A 15,201-nucleotide genomic window follows, 5' to 3' on the forward strand; every position below is an offset into this window, starting at 1 on the left:
GCGAAGTGACATGCCCGAGGACTGGCACCCCTCTGGGCTAGGGTGGTGGTTAATCCGGCCCCCCCATTCTGGATGTGTTTAAAACCTAAGTCGAGACCTCCGTAGACCCCGGTGATGCGAATACCGAAGCCCGAGGACTGGCACCCCTCTGGGCTAAGGGGATGGTTTGGGTGGCCTCCCCTTCAATCCCGATGATTCGTTCGATATATGCCCAGGGAGGTGAGCACTTCCCTGGGCGTGAGGGGGTCGAGCGTATGAGGGTTGTACCCCGTATGGTTCCTACTAAACGAATCCGAGCGGCGGGTCCACAGGCCACCGACCACCTGCCCACTTGCGGGGTGGGTGTGACGGGCCGCCCGCCGGCAGTTGTCCCCGTTCTAACCTAACTCTTGCCCGTGCGCGAGTCGAAAGGGGCATACAAACCCCTGAGGCGAAGACCGGCGTTCCGCTTGGTCTAATGTGGGATCTCCCAGATTTTCCCCTCCGCGGGGACTTGGGAGCGCACCACCGGGCCCCCGCGCTGGAAACGGCCGGAGGCAAAGAGCGCATTAGAGGTGTCACGGATCGGTCTTTTTAAACGGACCGCGGCTGGAAGTTCGCAGGGGAAGAGGCGCTCGGTCTACGGTTCCCGGGCCCGACCCCCTTCGTCTTCTTAAATTGAGAAAACTAACCGTAGGCTCCGGGGGGCGAATCGTAAAACCTTTGCCGACCTCCTCGCACTGCGAGGGGGCCAGGATTTGCGGCTTGTCCGCGTATCGGTCCTACCAAGGACCGCGGCTGGAAGTTCGGTGGTGAGCCCTCGACCTTACGAGATTGGGGGCAAAACCCTTCGTCTTCTGAACATCAGACGGCTCCGGGGGGGCGTACCGTAAAACCTATGCCGACCTCCTCGCGCTTTGAGGGGGCCAGGAAATTCTCTTCCATTCTCTTCCCTTAAACGGACGTCCTTTACGCCCGTTCGAAATGCGGCATACCCGGAGCACCAGGGGCAGGCTTCTAATCCGAAATATACCGGCTTTTAGAACGATCCTCCCCGCCACGTGCTCCAGCCTCTATGGCTCGGGGACCCCCCGTAATAGGGGGTCCGCTTGTCCCAGAATCGTTCCGAGGGAGACTTAGCCGATCCGTCGGTCTAATTTCCACCACAGTTTGGGTCCGTTAAAAGGTCCGAGTCGGTGGTGCCTTAGGGTCGGGATCCTATTGAGGGAAGGAACCGGCCCCTAGCCTGCACCGTCCGGGCCTTGAATCGTACATTTTCCAAGTTGTCAAACCCCCGATTGAAGACCCACCTCCGGGGGGTCTCATTCGAAAAGCCTTTCCGCGGTGCGTGTCTCTTCCTCCTTCGTGGGGGTCGAGTTCCACGCGCCACCGACTCTCTCTCTTTCCCCAAGCCGGGTTTGAGTACCAGAGGATCGGCCTGGTTGATCCTGCCAGTATCATATGCTTGTCTCAAAGATTAAGCCATGCAAGTCTAAGTACACACGGGCGTTGGTACAGTGAAACTGCGAATGGCTCATTAAATCAGTTATGGTTCCTTTGATCGCTCCACACGTTACTTGGTATAACTGTGGTAATTCCAGAGCTAATACATGCAAACGAAGCGTTGGAAGTGGGGGTGCCGTTTCGAGGTGGTCGGTGACTGGTTCACCTTCCCCTCGGCGCCCCCCACGGATACGTGCATTTATCAGAACCAAAAAACCCCCTCCCGACTCCGGTCGGGTCCGCTTTGGTGACTCTAGATAACCTTTGGCCGATCGCAGAGCCCTTCGGGGCGGCGACGTCTCATTCGAGTGTCTGCCCTATCAACTTTCGACGGTAGTCTACGGGACTACGTGTGGTGACCACGGGTAACGGGGAATCTGGGTTCGATTCCGGAGAGGGAGCCTGAGAAACGGCTACCACATCCAAGGAAGGCAGCAGGCGCGCAAATTACCCATTCCCGACACGGGGAGGTAGTGACGAAAAATATCGGTGCGAGGCCCCGTTTGAAGGTTTCGGGACCGAAATGAACTCAATCTACGTCCGTGGGTGAGGACCCATTGGAGGGCAAGTCTGGTGCCAGCAGCCGCGGTAATTCCAGCTCCAATAGCGTATGTTAACGTTGCTGCAGTTAAAAAGCTCGTAGTTGGATCCGGGGACGGGTCCCGGCTGCCGGGCCTCTGCCCGTCCGGACTTCGCGGTGGGAAGCTGCCCCTCTCCGGGGTGGGGACCCCCCGCGGGTCTCTGGGTGGAGGTCGCGGGACCTTGTCCCTACTCATCCGGTGTCCTCTGCTCCCTTCCTCCGCGGAGAGGCCCTTAGCTGGGTCGTCCGCCGCGGTGAATACGTGGGGGGCGGAAGGGTCCGGTGCGTTTACTTTGAACAAAACAGAGTGCTCAAAGCAGGCCGAAGCGTGCCTTGAATGGACTGAGCTAGGAATAATGGAATAAGGCCTTCCCATGGGGGGCGAGTCGGAGCTCTTCGGCGAGGCGGCCGGGTGGGGCCGGGGGCGCCCGGGTGTGACGCCCGGCGTTTCTGGCCGCCGCACGGTTCCCCGAGCCGGGGGGGTATCCGACCGCTCTCTTGGTCCTATTTCGTGGGTTTGACGGACCAAAGGTCATGATTAAGAGGGACGGCCGGGGGCATTCGTACCGCACCGAGAGAGGTGAAATTCGTAGACCGGTGCGGGACGGACAAAAGCGAAGGCATTTGCCAAGAATGTTTTCATTAATCAAGAACGAAAGTCGGAGGATCGAAGACGATCAGGTACCGTCGTAGTTCCGACCGTAAACTATGCCGACCCGCGATCCGGCGGCGTTGGGTTAACGACTATGACCCGCCGGGCAGCGTCCGGGAAACCACGAGTCTTTGGGCTCTGGGGGGAGTACGGTTGCAAAGCTGAAACTTAAAGGAATTGACGGAAGGGCACCACCAGGAGTGGAGCTTGCGGCTTAATTTGACTCAACGCGGGGAACCTAACCCGGCCCGGACACGGTAAGGATTGACAGATTGACGGCTCTTTCTCGATTCTGTGGGTGGTGGTGCATGGCCGTTGGTAGTTCGTGGAGCGATTCGTCTGGTCAATTCCGGTAACGAACGAGATCCCATCCTTTAAGTAGTTACACGGCCCCTCTCCTGGGTCGGACTCTATCCCCGAAGGTCCCCGTTCGCGGGGGGTCCCCATCGGGGTGGGGGTGTTGGGGGTTTCGGCGGGGGTCCGGTTCTACCCCGGATCGGTTCGGGGAGGTGATGCGGTTGACGGGGGTTCAGTTCTGCGTCGAGTGGGTGGCTCCGGCCTCTCCCCTTCGCGTTCGGTTCCCTCCCCGATGCCGTCCGCACCTCGTTCCGCTCTCCGGGTGTGGGTTGTCCGTCCTTCGCCTTCGCCTTCCCTCTCCCCTCCCCGGTGCCCTCCCGCTTACCGCGGGCCTGAAGGTTGGGGTTCGCCCGGTGGGAATCAGCGGTCGGTGGCTAAACTTCTTAGAGCGATTTGTGGCACAGAAGCCACTTGAGAAATGGAGCAATAACAGGTCTGTGATGCCCTTAGAAGTCCGGGGTCGCACGTGAGCTACAATGGCTGGTTCAACATGTAAGTTACCCTACGCCGAGAGGTGCGGGCAATCCTATGAACGCCATTCCCCGCTGGGGACAGGGGATTGCAACTATTCCCCTCGAACGAGGAATTCCAAGTAGGCGCGGGTCACCAGCCCGCGTCGATTAAGTCCCTGCCCTTTGTACACACCGCCCGTCGCTACTACCGATCGGATGCCTCGGTGAGGTCCTCGGACCGTCCCCGGGGCGGCCCTCGAACGGGGGTCGCCTCCGGGCGATGGGAAGTCGATCGAACCCGGACATCTAGAGGGAGTAAAAGTCGTAACAAGGTTTTCGTAGGGGAACCTGCGGAAGGATCAATAACGGTGACCTGGCCGCGGTCGGCGCCCGCCGTCCGTGCCGGTTGTCGAGTCGGACTCGAGAGGCCGAACCTCCCCCCCGGCGGGTACCTTCAAGGTATGGACCGCAGAAGCCTCGTACCTTTCGTTGTCGGCCGACGTGAGTCTCTCCCCCCTCCGGGTGGGTGGACGTAGCGAGCCGGCTTCGGAACTCGGGGTTATGCGAGGACCGCCTTAGGTGCATAGGTACCCCGGTCCGCCCCTCCCGTTCGCGGGGGGAAGAGTGGCGCCGGAGCCGCCCGCCGGGTAGTTAAACCCAAAAAACCATTGATCGTTGAAGGCTTGATTGTGCGTGCGCGAGTCAAAGGGGCTTACTCACCCCCAGGGCGTTGGCCGGTGCTCGCCGGCCTCGGTGGGATCTCCCTGAACCCATCCCCCCGGCACAGGGGGTGGTGGTGGACGGGAGCGTACCGCCGGGCGAAACTCTTTCCCCTCACGGGGTTAGAGCGGAGCTTAAGAGCGCATGCAATAACCCCCGATGTTGGCTTCGCAGAGACGGACCGTATAATAGTCTAAGGCCGGTGCGCGAGTTGAAGGGGCCTCACGAACCCCGGATGCGTTTATAAACACCCGAAGGAGACGGCCGGTGCCCGCCGGTCCTGACTAGGTGGGATCTACCCAGCGCCTTCCCCTAAGCGGGGACTTGGGAGCGTACCACCGGGCCTCGCTCATACCCTCCGGGGTGGAGAGCTTGGCTTTGAGCGCACGCCTGAATGCCTTAGACCGGGACCCGTAACGCAGCGAACCAAACCCTGGGCCTCGCCGGGAACGGCGGGTGCCTAGACCCGGTCTCCTAAACCACGTAAGTCTCGGGCACCTACTCGGGCGATCGTCCCGGGCCGTAACTCCTCGGTCCGGTGGTGACGCCCAGGTTCAATGACCTTCCCCCTCCACGGGGGGGAAGGCACCCGGCTTGAAATATTGTCAAACATTGTCTCGTGTTCGAATGGCTTCCTTCGCCCGGCCTGTAACGGGCCGGGCACAAACCCAAATACGACTCTTAGCGGTGGATCACTCGGCTCGTGCTTCGATGAAGAACGCAGCCATCTGCGTTAACTAATGTGAATTGCAGGACACAGATCATCGAAATTTCGAACGCATATTGCGGCCGCGGGGGTCCATCCCGCGGCCACGCCTGTCTGAGGGTCGCTTTACCCATCGATCGGTCTCCGCGCCCCCGCTGAGAGAGAGAGACCGCGGCTGGAAGCTCGCAGGGCCTGAAAACGGCCCTTCGTCTTCCCAAACGAAGACTCGGTTCCGAGCCAGTCCACGCGGCCCGTGTTGCGAGAGAGCTCCGTACAGGGAACGGAGGGAGAGCCGAGTAGGTCCGGGTCCACGTCCGTTACGGTCTCTCCCCGAGTCCCGAGCGGGGCTCCGCGCAGTCGGACGCGGGGGTGGCGAGTGCCGATTAAACCCAGCGAGCGGGCGAGTGAGCGGGCGGGCGAGCGGCCGGGGTGGGGGGAGGGTGTCGCGGAGTTCGGCCTCAGGCCGGGCTCTCGCCCCTCGCCCCTAGCCTTCGGCCCTCCGCCTCCGCCCTCGCCCCCGCATAAGAAACCTCTGTGTGCGGCCTCAGATCAGACGAGACGACCCGCTGAACTTAAGCATATCAGTAAGCGGAGGAAAAGAAACTAACAAGGATTCCCTTAGTAGCGGCGAGCGAACAGGGAAGAGCCCAGCGCTGAATCCCACTTTCCCCTGACCGGGGTTGGCCGGGAAATGTAGCGTACGGAAGTCCGTAAGATCCGTCTCGGTGCGGACGCGGGACCAAGTCCTCGCGAACGTGGCTTCTTCCCATAGACGGTGAAAGCCCGGTAGCGAGTCCCGCGTTCCCGCCCGGGTAGGTCGGGCTTCTCGGAGTCGGGTTGCTTGGGAATGCAGCCCAAAGCGGGTGGTAAACTCCATCTAAGGCTAAATACCGGCACGAGACCGATAGCGAACCGAGTACCGTGAGGGAAAGTTGAAACAGGACTTTGAAGAGAGAGTTCAACAGAGCGTGAAACCGTTGAGAGGTAAACGTACGGGGACCGAGAAGACTGCCCCGGGGGATTCAGCCGGGCGGACGGCCCCGCGCTCGTCGGGTTCCGAGGCCGGGGGTGCGAGCGTATCCGGGCGAGAGGGGTGGGGTGCCGACTCCACCGCTCCCCGCTTCGGCTCTGCGCTTCGCCTCTGGACTTCGGGCCTGTCGGGCGTACGGAGGTCCGGCCCCGCCCGGTGTACTTTCCCCGCGTGGTGGTGAGTCGCGACCGGCTCCGGTTAGGCTTGGAAGGGCCCGAGGGTGAAGGTAGGTCCGTCCGGAGAAGGGAGCCCCACGCGGCCCCCGGACACGGGCGTTCCGCTACAGCCCCTCGCTCCGACTTCGCCGATAACGCCGGGGCCGTGGAGCAATGTCCTTTCCGCGTTCTCCCCTCCTCCGGGATGGGGATGGGGGCCCCCCCCGATCGTTCGGTCGAAGCGGGCCGGCTGGGCTGTCCTCAGCCCCGGGCTAGGCCCGCTACGGCGATGCGGGGGGTGATCCAGGCCCACAGCACCCGAACGCCTAAGGTCAGCGGCTAAGTTCGGACCCCGAACGACCCGTCTTGAAACACGGACCAAGGAGTCTAACGCGTATGCGAGTCGAAGGGGCCCAGAACCCCGGAGGCGCAACGAAGGTGAAGGCCGGCGCGCGTCGGCTGAGGTGGGATCCGTCCTAACCCTTCGAGGGGGCGGGCGGCGCACCACCGGCCTGCTCTTCCCACGTGCGGAGAGCGGAGCCAGAGCATACGCGGTGGTACCCGAAAGATGGTGAACTATGCCTGGGCAGGGCGAAGCCAGGGGAAACCCTGAGTGGAGGCCCGCAGCGGTCCTGACGTGCAAATCGGTCGTCCGACCTGGGTATAGGGGCGAAAGACTAATCGAACCATCTAGTAGCTGGTTCCCTCCGAAGTTTCCCTCAGGATAGCCGGCGCCGAAACTTCAAGTTTTATCCGGTAAAGAAATGACTGGAGGCCGCGGGGCCGAAACGGGCCTCGCCCTACTCTCAAACTTTAAATGGGTAAGAGGCCCGGCTCGCAGGCTTGGAGCCGGGCATGGAATTGACGGTGCCGAGTGGGCCACTTTTGGTAAGCAGAACTGGTGCTGCGGGATGAACCGAACGCGCGGGTTAAGGCGCCCGACGCAGACGCTCATCAGACCCCAAGAAAGGTGTCGGTTGATATAGACAGCGGGGCGGTGGCCATGGAAGTCGGCATCCGCTAAGGAGTGTGTAACAACTCACCTGCCGAATCAACTGGCCCTGAAAATGGATGGCGCTGGAGCGTCGGGCCCATACCCGGCCGTCGCTGGCGGTACTTGTCTCCCACCCCCCCAAAAGCCAGCGAGAATGAGAGAGAACCGAGACTCATGGGACCGTATGCCGCGACGAGTAGGAGGGGCGCCGCGGTGGCGCAGAAGCCTTTGGCGCGAGCCTGGGTCGAGCCGCCGCGGGTGCAGATCTTGGTGGTAGTAGCAAATATTCAGATGAGAACTTTGAAGGCCGAAGTGGAGAAGGGTTCCACGCCGACAGCGCTTGGCCGTGGGTTAGTCGGTCCTAAGGGATAGGCGAGCGCCGTTCGGAAAATGCTGGGGCGATGGTCTCGTCTGCCTCGCGCTGACCGAAAGGGGATCGGGCCAATATCCCCGTACCTGGGATTGGTGGAGATCGAGCCGCCGAGAGGCGCTCCCGTGGCGGTAACGCAAACGAACCCGGAGACGCCGGTGGGGACCCCGGGGAGGATTCTCTCTCCTTGCTAAAGAGCTGGAGCGCCCTGGAATGGGTTCGACCCCGAGATAGGGGCTCAACGCTCTGAAAGGCGTCGCATGCACTATGCGACGGCCGGGACGTTTCCCATCGGCCCTTGAAAATCCGGGGGAGGTATAGTGAATTTCCCCCCAGGCCGTACCCATATCCGCATCAGGTCTCCAAGGTGAACAGCCTCTGGCGTGTTGGAACAATGTAGGTAAGGGAAGTCGGCAAGACGGATCCGTAACTTCGGGATAAGGATTGGCTCTAATGGCTGAGCTCGGTCGGGCCCGTGTCTGCTGATGCGGGGTCCGAAAGCCCGGTGCTGCCCGTGCGACGGGGAGCTGTTCCCGGTCCACCTTCGGGCCCCCCCCACTGGGTCCTGCGCGCGAGGAAGCGCACGGCGAGAGATTGCCCCCCAGTATCCAAACCCCCGTGAACAAGGCTCCGTCTGTCTGTCGGGGTCGATGAGAGTGGGTCGCGGCGAGCGAGACCTTAAGCCCCGGTGCGTGTCCCCCCTCGGCGGCGGCGCTTAGGGGGCCTCGGTCAGGTCGACGGTAGGGAGCCGGTCGTCGGTGGGATGCCGGCGGGGGAGCGTCCTTCGGGACTAACCTCCGTCGGATGACCGCCTTCGGCCTCCTCTCCCTACCTAAGCCGGGCCGGGCTCCCGACGCCCGTCGCCGGGTGGGCCGCCCCCGGCTAAGCTCGAGCGTCCGGCCCTTCGCTCTCCCCCGATGGGACGCGGAGGGACGCAATGGAACGTAGGTCCGCGTGGGGTGTGCGGTCTCTCGTGCGTGTGTGGACTCGTAGCAGGCCGCCGGTGGTGGGGCTTCGGTGGGTCGGGGCGGTGTCCCTGGAGCCTCGCGCGCCGAGCCTAGGCTCCGTGGATCTCTCGGGCTTATGAGTCTCGCCTCGGGGGGAGACCTCCGGGGCCGGGTCTCTCGGCCGGCACCTAACAGCCGAATTAGAACTGCTGCGGACAAGGGGAATCCGACTGTTTAATTAAAACACAGCATCGTGAAGGCTCTTGGACCGGGTGTTGACACGATGTGAATTCTGCCCAGTGCTCTGAATGTCAAAGTGAAGAAATTCATCGAAGCGCGGGTTAACGGCGGGAGTAACTATGACTCTCTTAAGGTAGCGAAATGCCTCGTCATTTAATTGGTGACCAGCATGAATGGATGAACGAGATTCCCACTGTCCCTACCTACTATCTAGCGAAACCACAGCCAAGGGAACGGGCTTGGCGGAATCAGCGGGGAAAGAAGACCCTGTTGAGCTTGACTCTAGTCTGTCACTGTGAGGCGACTTAAGGGGTGTAGAATAAGTGGGAGGCCCGCCGCTCGCCAGCACCGGAGCGGGCCGTCCGTGAAATACCACTACTCTTACACGTTACCTCACTAACCCGGTGAGGGTGTCGGTGGGAACCTTTGCCTTGCTGGGGGTTCCTTGTTCAAAGGTGCTAAGCCCCGGGTGGGGGGGTCGCTCGGCGCTGAGTCCTCCTTCCCCCCCTCGCGGGGGGGGTCGGAGGCAAGCTCGCGCGGGGCTGGCCCTTCCTCTCCCTGGGGCGAGTTCCTCCGGGGACAGTGACAGGTGGGGAGTTTGACTGGGGCGGTACACCTGTCAAAGAGTAACGCAGGTGTCCTAAGGCGGGCTCAGGGACGGACGGAAACCTCCCGTAGAGCATAAGGGCAAAAGCCCGCTTGATCCTGATTTTCAGTATGAATACGGACCGCGAAAGCGGGGCCTAACGATCCTTCCGTCTGCTTTACGGGTTTTAAGCGGGAGGTGTCAGAAAAGTTACCACAGGGATAACTGGCTTGTGGCGGCCAAGCGTTCATAGCGACGCCGCTGTTTGATCCTTCGATGTCGGCTCTTCCTATCATTGCGAAGCAGAATTCGCAAAGCGTTGGATTGTTCACCCACTAACAGGGAACGTGAGCTGGGTTTAGACCGTCGTGAGACAGGTTAGTTTTACCCTACTGATGTGCCGTTGCTCCGATAGAAATCCCGCTCAGTACGAGAGGAACCGCGGGTTCGGATACTTGGTATTCGCGCTTGGCTGTGGAGCCAATGGTGCAAGGCTACCATCCGAGGGCTTACGACTGAACGCCTCTAAGTCGGAATCCCGCCTAGAAGGAGCGATACGTCCGTGCCCAAGGTTCGATACGGTTGGTCTGGGATAGCCGCGGGGGATTCGCCACACTCCGCCGGTGACCAGAACCGCACGAGACTGGAACCAGGGCCGGGGCTAATGAACACCTCGGTCCACCCTTCCGTCCCTAAGCGCATGTCCCTTGATCCGGGGTGCGAAATGACTCGTAAACGACCTGATTCTGAGTGCGGGTGTCATAAGTGGCAGAGCGGGTGCATATACCGCGATCCATTGAAAGTCATCCCGTCCACTCAAACATTTGTCGGGGGAAGGCGAAAGCAAACCCCCGGTCCAGGTCTGGTTCTCTGGGGCGCGGGCCCCGGAGACTCCGTACACCGGTTAGAGGGAGCCGGTGGCGGGCATAGGGGAGGTGGGTACTCCCCTGTGAAATCCTGGATGACGGTTTTAGGTCTCGTAGTGGGCGAAAATCGGACTTAGTGCAATTTCCGAAACTCTGGTTCTCTGGGGGCGCGGGCCCCGAGAGTCCGTACACCGGTTAGAGGGAGCCGGTGGCGGGCATAGGGAGGCAGGTCGCTCCCTTGAATGGTCCTGGATGTCTGGACTTAGTGCAATTTCCGAAACTCTGGTTCTCTGGGGGCGCGGGCCCCGAGAGTCCGTACACCGGTTAGAGGGAGCCGGTGGCGGGCATAGGGAGGCAGGTCGCTCCCTTGAATGGTCCTGGATGTCAGCAATTTCTTAAGAAGGGCGCCCTCTTGTGGTCCCATGGCCGAAGAACATGCTCCGAGCCCGGGTATGGCAGTGGGCGGAATGAGACTTAGAGGAATGTTGACGGAGCCATGAGGGGCCCCCCCTGGAGGTCCCATGGCCGAGAAAAGTGCTCCGAGCCCGGGGTGATAGAGAACCGTGAACGCCGCGGTTGAAGACCTCGGGTATGGCAGTGGGCGGAATGAGACTTAGAGGAATGTTGACGGAGCCATGAGGGGCCCCCCCTGGAGGTCCCATGGCCGAGAAAAGTGCTCCGAGCCCGGGGTGATAGAGAACCGTGAACGCCGCGGTTGAAGACCTCGGGTATGGCAGTGGGCGGAATGAGACTTAGAGGAATGTTGACGGAGCCATGAGGGGCCCCCCCTGGAGGTCCCATGGCCGAGAAAAGTGCTCAGAGCCCGGGGTGATAGAGAACCGTGAACGCCGCGGTTGAAGACCTCGGGTATGGCAGTGGGCGGAATGAGACTTAAAGGAATATTGACGGAGCCAAGAGGGGCCTCCCCTGGAGGTCCCGTGGCCGAGAAAAGTGCCCCGAGCCCGGGGTGATAGAGAACCGTAAAGCGCGCGGGTTTGGGGCTCGGGTCTTCCAGTGGGCGGAGTGAGACTTAGAGAAATGATGACGGAGCCAAGAGGGGCTTCCCCTGGAGGTCCCATGGCCGAGAAAAGTGCTCCGAGCCCGGGGTGATAGACAACCGTGAACGCCGCGGTTAAAGACCTCGGGTATCGCAGTGGGCGGAATGAGACTTAGAGGAATGTTGACGGAGCCATGAGGGGCCCCCCCTGGAGGTCCCATGGCCGAGAAAAGTGCTCCGAGCCCGGGGTGATAGAGAACCGTGAACGCCGCGGTTGAAGACCTCGGGTATGGCAGTGGGCGGAATGAGACTTAGAGGAATGTTGACGGAGCCATGAGGGGCCCCCCCTGGAGGTCCCATGGCCGAGAAAAGTGCTCCGAGCCCGGGGCGATAGAGAACCGTAAAGCGCGCGGGTTTGGGGCTCGGGTCTTCCAGTGGGCGGAGTGAGACTTAGAGAAATGATGACGGAGCCAAGAGGGGCTTCCCCTGGAGGTCCCATGGCCGAGAAAAGTGCTCCGAGCCCGGGGTGATAGAGAACCGTGAACGCCGCGGTTAAAGACCTCGGGTATCGCAGTGGGCGGAATGAGACTTAGAGGAATGTTGACGGAGCCATGAGGGGCCCCCCCTGGAGGTCCCATGGCCGAGAAAAGTGCCCCGAGCCCGGGGAGATAGAGAACCGTAAAGCGCGCGGGTTTGGGGCTCGGGTCTTCCAGTGGGCGGAGTGAGACTTAGAGAAATGATGACGGAGCTAAGAGGGGCCCCCCCTGGAGGTCCCATGGCCGAGAAAAGTGCCCCGAGCCCGGGGAGATAGAGAACCGTAAAGCGCGCGGGTTTGGGGCTCGGGTCTTCCAGTGGGCGGAGTGAGACTTAGAGAAATGATGACGGAGCTAAGAGGGGCCCCCCCTGGAGGTCCCATGGCCGAGAAAAGTGCCCCGAGCCCGGGGAGATAGAGAACCGTAAAGCGCGCGGGTTTGGGGCTCGGGTCTTCCAGTGGGCGGAGTGAGACTTAGAGAAATGATGACGGAGCTAAGAGGGGCCCCCCCTGGAGGTCCCATGGCCGAGAAAAGTGCCCCGAGCCCGGGGAGATAGAGAACCGTAAAGCGCGCGGGTTTGGGGCTCGGGTCTTCCAGTGGGCGGAGTGAGACTTAGAGAAATGATGACGGAGCTAAGAGGGGCCCCCCCTGGAGGTCCCATGGCCGAGAAAAGTGCCCCGAGCCCGGGGAGATAGAGAACCGTAAAGCGCGCGGGTTTGGGGCTCGGGTCTTCCAGTGGGCGGAGTGAGACTTAGAGAAATGATGACGGAGCTAAGAGGGGCCCCCCCTGGAGGTCCCATGGCCGAGAAAAGTGCCCCGAGCCCGGGGAGATAGAGAACCGTAAAGCGCGCGGGTTTGGGGCTCGGGTCTTCCAGTGGGCGGAGTGAGACTTAGAGAAATGATGACGGAGCTAAGAGGGGCCCCCCCTGGAGGTCCCATGGCCGAGAAAAGTGCTCCGAGCCCGGGGAGATAGAGAACCGTAAAGCGCGCGGGTTTGAGGCTCAGGTCTTCCAGTGGGCGCTCGTTCCAGCGGCGCGGGCTGGATGGTTTAGTCCGAGGAGGAGTGCTTAAGTGTGGGCCGGATAGGTTCGAGAGGTGCGCTGGGTTCCTGGAGGTCCAGCCCCGGAGGTTTGGAGCGGGGCGATGGAGCGAGCGAGGCCGAGTCGGGTGAGCCCGGGCCGGGCATGGGCGTTGGCGGCGATGGGGGTCTTCTCCCCGGAGGTTTGGAGCGGGCGATGGAGCTAGCGAGGCCGAGTCGGGTGAGCCTGGGCCGGGCATGGGTGTTGGCAGCGACGGGGGTGTCTTCCCCGGAGGTAAGTACCGTGGGGGGCAAGCGTGAGATATTCCAGGCCGGGAAAAGTGAGCTAAATTCGGCAAAGCGTTGTTAAAAAGGGGGGTCGGTTGATTTTTTTGTTAAATCTAAACGAACAAAGGGTGCGAGGCGTGAAAATTGCATTCAGCCGTGATTTTTTGGCAAAGTGCTAACCCTAGTGGTCTCCCAGTGGGACGTTTTAAAGTAGGACTTAGAAAAATTTCTGACCCTCTTCGCCCTAGGTAGCAAGCCCAAAACGGAGCACCTCGGAGAGGTAAAAATTCAGAGGGCATGGGGGTTTCCAGTGCGGTGCCGTCAGGACATTAGGGTTCCTTTAGAAAAGACGAAAGTTTGGGTACACCGTATGTAACTATGACAAGCCCAAGGCTCTGGTTCGCCTGTGGGCATGAATATAGTGAGATTTCCGCGTTATCTCACTGGAGGTGACCCCCGGAACGGTTCAAAACCTAAGTCGAGACTTCCATGGGACCCCGGCGATGGGAGTTTGAAGCCCGAGGAGTGACGCCCTCTGGGCTAAGGTTGGTGGTAGGTTCGGCCCCACTTTCTGGAGGTCTAAACTGACTTCCATGGACCCCGGTGATGCGAATTTGATGCCCGAGGAGTGACTCACCTCTGGGCTAAGGGTGGTGGTATGCTCGGCCCCCCCTCTGGATGTCTAAACTGACTTCCATGGACCCCGGTGATGCGAATTTGATGCCCGAGGAGTGACTCACCTCTGGGCTAAGGGTGGTGGTATGCCCAGCCCCCCCTCTGGAGGTCTCGAATGACTTCCATGGACCCCGGAGAAGCGTATTTCATGCCCGATGAGGAGCACACCTCTGGGCTAAGGGTGGTGGTATGCTCGGCCCCCCCTCTGGATGTCTAAACTGACTTCCATGGACCCCGGTGATGCGAATTTGATGCCCGAGGAGTGACTCACCTCTGGGCTAAGGGTGGTGGTATGCCCAGCCCCCCCTCTGGAGGTCTCGAATGACTTCCATGGACCCCGGAGAAGCGTATTTCATGCCCGATGAGGAGCACACCTCTGGGCTAAGGGTGGTGGTATGCTCGGCCCCCCCTCTGGAGGTCTAAACTGACTTCCATGGACCCCGGTGTAGCGTATTTCATGCCCGAGGAGTGACGCCCTCTGGGCTTAGGGTGGTGGTAAGCCCGGCCCCCCCTCTCTGGAGGTCTAAACTGACTTCCATGGACCCCGGTGTAGCGTATTTCATGCCCGAGGAGTGGTGCCCTCTGGGCTAAGGCTGGTGGTAAGCCCGGCCCCCCCTCTGGAGGTCTAAACTGACTTCCATGGACCCCGGTTATCCGAATTTCATGCCCGAGGAGTAGTGCCCTCTGGGCTTAGGGTGGTGGTAAGCCCGGCCCCCCCCTCTGGATGTCTCCAAAACCTAAGTCGAGACTTCCATGGACCCCGGTTATCCGAATTTCATGCCCGAGGAGTGATGACCTCTGGGCTAAGGGTGGTGGTAAGCCCGGCCCCCCCTCTCTGGAGGTCTAGATTGACTTCCATGGACCCCGGTGATGCGAATTTAAAGCCCGAGGAGTGGTGCCCTCTGGGCTAAGGGTGGTGGTAAGCCCGGCCCCCCCTCTCTGGAGGTCTAAACTGACTTCCATGGACCCCGGTGTAGCGTATTTCATGCCCGAGGAGTGACGCCCTCTGGGCTAAGGGTGGTGGTAAGCCCGGCCCCCCCTCTGGATGTCTCCAAAACCTAAGTCGAGACTTCCATGGACCCCGGTGTAGCGTATTTCATGCCCGAGGAGTGACGCCCTCTGGGCTTAGGGTGGTGGTAAGCCCGGCCCCCCCTCTCTGGAGGTCAAAATTGACTTCCATGGACCCCGGTTATCCGAATTTCATGCCCGAGGAGTGATGAACCTCTGGGCTAAGGGTGGTGGTAAGCCCGGCCCCCCCCTCTGGAAGTGTTCAAAACCTAAGTCGAGACTTCCATGGACCCCGGTTATCCGAATTTCATGCCCGAGGAGTGATGAACCTCTGGGCTAAGGGTGGTGGTATGCTTGGCCCCCCCTCTGGAGGTTTCCAAAACCTAAGTCGAGACTTCCATGGACCCCGGTGATGCAAAGTGACATGCCCGAAGAGTGGTGCCTTCTGGGCTAAGGAGGTGATAAGCCCGGTCTCTCCTCTGGAGGTCTGTGGTTTTAAAGTGAAATTTTTCTAAGTCCCGCACCTGAGATTTTAAGAAAATCAG

The 15,201-nt window shown here is 61.0% G+C and overlaps 1 non-coding gene and 1 pseudogene across 1 annotated transcript; both read left to right on the forward strand.

Moving 5' to 3' along the window:
• The first annotated feature begins 4,919 nt into the window (after positions 1-4,919).
• LOC136684644 (5.8S ribosomal RNA) lies at positions 4,920-5,073 on the forward strand. The gene has a single exon (XR_010799754.1). It is a non-coding gene; the product is annotated as a 5.8S ribosomal RNA (ribosomal RNA).
• A 415-nt stretch (positions 5,074-5,488) lies between these two features.
• On the forward strand, positions 5,489-10,099 carry LOC136684641 (28S ribosomal RNA; annotated as a pseudogene).
• The last annotated feature ends 5,102 nt before the right edge of the window (positions 10,100-15,201 follow it).

The sequence above is a fragment of the Hoplias malabaricus genome, unplaced genomic scaffold (genome assembly GCF_029633855.1).
Source record: "Hoplias malabaricus isolate fHopMal1 unplaced genomic scaffold, fHopMal1.hap1 scaffold_25, whole genome shotgun sequence".
NCBI lineage: Eukaryota > Metazoa > Chordata > Actinopteri > Characiformes > Erythrinidae > Hoplias > Hoplias malabaricus.